The sequence below is a fragment of the Nyctereutes procyonoides genome, unplaced genomic scaffold (assembly GCF_905146905.1).
Source record: "Nyctereutes procyonoides isolate TBG_1078 unplaced genomic scaffold, NYPRO_anot_genome, whole genome shotgun sequence".
NCBI classification, from domain to species: domain Eukaryota; kingdom Metazoa; phylum Chordata; class Mammalia; order Carnivora; family Canidae; genus Nyctereutes; species Nyctereutes procyonoides.
Genome location: NW_026575042.1, coordinates 15,874,730 through 15,878,804, shown reverse-complemented (window position 1 = coordinate 15,878,804; position 4,075 = coordinate 15,874,730). Strand labels below are relative to the sequence as shown.

Here is a 4,075-nt window from a genome sequence, read left to right as displayed (position 1 = left end):
TTAACTTTAGAGAACAGATGGTTATCAGAGGGGAGATGGGTGAGGGGATGAGTGAATTAGGTGAAGGAGATTAAGAGTACACTCATCTTGATGAGCAGTGAACAATATACAGAGCTGGTAAATCATGATATTGTATACCTGAAACTAATATTACACTGTATGTTAACTATCCTGGAATTTTAAAATAAATGTCAGTCTATTCTACATTTACCTTTATCTCTGTAATAATACTGATCATTCTCACCTGGAAGGGCGTTTGTAGAAGTTGATTGAAACAATGTATCTAAAGAAGGTAACATTGCCAGTAGCTAGTGATAAATGCTAGGGAATTTTAGTTATTATCAGCAGAGAATTTTGCAAAAAATTCATTAATACTTGATGAATGTAAGTTACATTTTTTTGCCACATTTTTCTTCCTTTTCATCATTGAGTCTTTGGTGGTTTTGTTTACCTTGAAAGTTCTAATAACAGTGAATTAGTTATGTGGGGCATGTAACAAAGAGCCTTAAAATACTAACTGTATTCAATAAAAGTTTATGATTCACAAAAAGTCCAGAGTTGGTTTTCATGATGAGGCAGCTATGTTCCAGGCTGTGACTTAGGTCCTTCACTGCATCTTCTGCCTTGAGTGCAAAGACAAGAAAAGAGCAAGCAGACATCATCCCAGGAGGGTTTTTAAAAAATAATTATAAGCACAACACTTTTTTGTTGCCCAATTTTTTTGTTTGTTTGGAGTACCTCACAAATACCTTTATGCATGTCACAAAGGAAATGACATGTTTACAAGTTTACAGCAATGCTCCATGTTCCCATCTAACAGAGCTTACTGAGATTTACAGCCAGACTGATGTTCCATCTGATGTGTATTCTAAGTAAAGCCGGTTAGTGATGACCATGAGCAGGTACAGGACTCGAAGCTTTCAGAGCTTTACTTCCTTCATCATCACTCCTAATTTTATAAATGATGAAGCCCATCAACCCATTCCTACTCAAATCTCTTGATAAACTTGGGTAGAATAGGGCTTCATGGGGACCCAAATATTTTTTAAAAGACTTTGAAACATTTGGTATAGGATCCCTGGTGCATGCCTCAGGGATCTGCCCGGCCAATGACTCGGAAAGGTCACTGAGTGCAATATTGCCTAGTTCTTAAAGCACTGACCCTGAATGAAGGCTCAGGAACCCCACGCACTTTCTGGTTACATTTAGGTAATTGAAAATCCAGTAGTCGAAATGTCCAGTCTTTTGTAATTAGCAAAGTTGTGAACACGACTTGAGGTTAATTAGTTTTCCTATCTAGAACTTGAGCCTGTGGCAGGTGGTTTGCAGTGGGAGAGTGAATATAGTCATTAAAGCTTCGCTATTTTTCATCTCCCCTCCTTCTTACTATTCTGTAGACATTTTAGGAAAAAAACCCTGTTATTATGTTCATGATGAATTTTCACAAAGTAAAACAATGTAAAAAGTCATGTAATGCAGATTCTTTGGGTTTTGTCCATTATGAAATATCTTATTTTTTTTCTTTCCCTTTTCCCTTAATACTCAATACTTCCCTCCACTCTTTTTTCCTGGTTTCTGAGAAGTAGGGTGTGATTCTTATCTTTGTTCCTCTATAGATAATGTGTTATTTTGCTTTCCCTCTTCTTTCAAGATTTTTTTTTTTTTTTTGGTCTTTGATTTTCTTTGGTTTGAAGATGATATTCCTAGGTGTAGATATTTTGACATTTATTCTCTTTGGTGTTCTCTGAACTTCCTGGAGCTGTGGATAGGTGTCCGACATTAATTTGGGGAAATTCTCAGTCATTATTGTTCCATATTTTCTTCTGTTCCTTTCTTCTCCTTTTGGTATTCCCATTATGTGTACATTACACCTTTTGTAGTTGCCAACAGTCCCTAGAATTCTGTTCTCTATTTTTCATCTTTGTTCTCTTTGCTTTTTAGTTTTTGATGTTTCTATTGCTATATCCTCTAGCTCACTGATTCTTTCCTCAGTTATGTACAGTCTGTATAAACTTATGAAAGTCATTCTTCATTTCTCTTACAGTGTTTTTTTTAATCTTTTTTTATCTCTAGCATTTTGGGGGGTTGTTTATTAGAATTTTTATCTCTTAGCTTACATTGCCCATCTGTTCTTGTATGCTTTCTACTTTATCCATTAAAGTTCTTAGCATATTAATCATAGTCATTTCAAATACTCAGTCTGATGATTCCAATATCCCTGGCATATCTGGTACATTTCTGGTGTACCAAGCATCCTGGTGCTTGTTCTGCCCTTTCAAACTATATTTTTGCCCTTTGGTATATCTTTTAATTTTTTCTTGATAATCACACATGGGTACTGGGTAAAAGCAACTCCAGTGAATAGGCCTTTACTGGTGGAGAGGTTTGGGAAAGGGGAAGCATTTTATAGTCCAGTGATTAGGTCTATCTCTCAGTGATCCTGTGTTTCGGGCAGTGAACTTCTCAAGGACTTTTCTGTTTCTTCTTCCCATTTAAGTAAGACAGGATGACACCAATGAACTAGAGTTGGGTATTGTCTTTTTCCCAGGCAATTTGGGCTTTGATAATACCCCAGCAGCTTAGGTTCTGGTTAACTAGATTTCCCTAAGAACAGGCCTTGTTAAGAAGAACAGAGTACTCTGGTTTATTTCAAAATGGTTTCTTATTTTCTTTCCTTGCAGGAAGCCTGAGGGGATTGATTTTTTCCCAGTATTTACTATGGGAATCTGGTTGAGCATCTAGAGGTGAATCTCACAATGTTGTGGATCTTCCCTCTGCCTTGGTGCCCTTGGAGTTCTTAACTTTAATAGTTGTCTACACTGAGCCTCCAGCAATTCTTTCAATTACAGTTCAAAATTTCTTACCCCAGCACTGGTTCTTGTGGCAATTTCTTCATGAGTCTCTGCTCTGGGAAGCTCTGGTGATCTGTGTTCACCCATCTCTCCAGTCTGGGGGCAGCAGTTTGTCTTTTGTCTTCCCCTCTCCCCCAAGGAGAGTTGTTGATTTTTTAGTCTGTTTAGTTTGTACTTGTTGGAACACAGTGGTGACTTCCAAGCTCCTTAAACTTTCACCGTTATTATTGATGTTCACTTGGTATAGAATTCTAAGTTGTATTAATTTCAGTAATTATATATATATTTTTTAATTCTAGAATTTCCATTTAACTTTACACAGATTCAGTTTCTCTGGTGAAATCCTCATCTTGATTCAGTTTTCCTGAACATACTAATCACAGTTATTTTAAAGTCTGTGTCTGGTAGCTCAAATATCTGGATCACCCATAGATCTGTCTCTTAATTCTTTTTCTTTTGTATCTCTTTATACACTTGGTAACTCTGAACTGAATGCCACACATTTTGTTAACAAATATTAGAGTCTGTGGATTCTGTTATATTTTTCCATAAAAGATTTTGTTTGTTTTCTGGCCAAATAATAAGCTGATTTAAGGCTGAGTTTCTAGTCCTTGTAAGATCTTGTCCATTTTTGCTTTGTTCTGACTCTAGATTGTGATCCTGCAGAGATTCTGCACTGAAGTGGACACTAAACTTCTGATTTTATCCCCCAGTGTGATGTAGTGCCAAAAGATATGCTTAACTTTTCTGTTTCCCAGGAGCTGCTTTCTGCTCTTGTCTCTCCAAATTTGGCCACTTTGTCATCATACACATTGGTAAATGATTAGATTGATATAAGTAGTATAGAAAGTCATGCTCACTTCAGTGATTTGTTTCTGCTTGGTAGCATCATGGTTTCTTTTAAGTTCCATCTCCCCAAATAAGTGCCATGCCTTCTAACATCTTTGATGGCTTCAAAGAGATTGTTTTTAGTTGTTTTTGTTTTGTTTTGCTTTGTTTTTCCATTCCATCTAATTTTTCTAGTTGTTCTCATTTGAAGAATTGATCTGCCAGAACTAATACATTAGATCTGGAAGTGTTTTAGATGTAGTATACATCATATTCTTTCAGATTCTATTGGCCAAAAGAGATCTCATGGCTCCTCCTAGATACAAGGTGGGCTACAAAATGTAGTGTTCCTATGTGCCCAGGAAGAAAATTAAGTAATTTAGTGAAAATATAAC

The 4,075-nt window shown here is 36.4% G+C and overlaps 1 pseudogene; it reads right to left on the bottom strand.

Annotated features, from left to right (window-relative positions):
- Positions 1-882: 882 nt before the first annotated feature.
- On the bottom strand, positions 883-1,064 carry LOC129506945 (ATP synthase subunit ATP5MJ, mitochondrial-like; annotated as a pseudogene).
- Between the last annotated feature and the right edge of the window lie 3,011 nt (positions 1,065-4,075).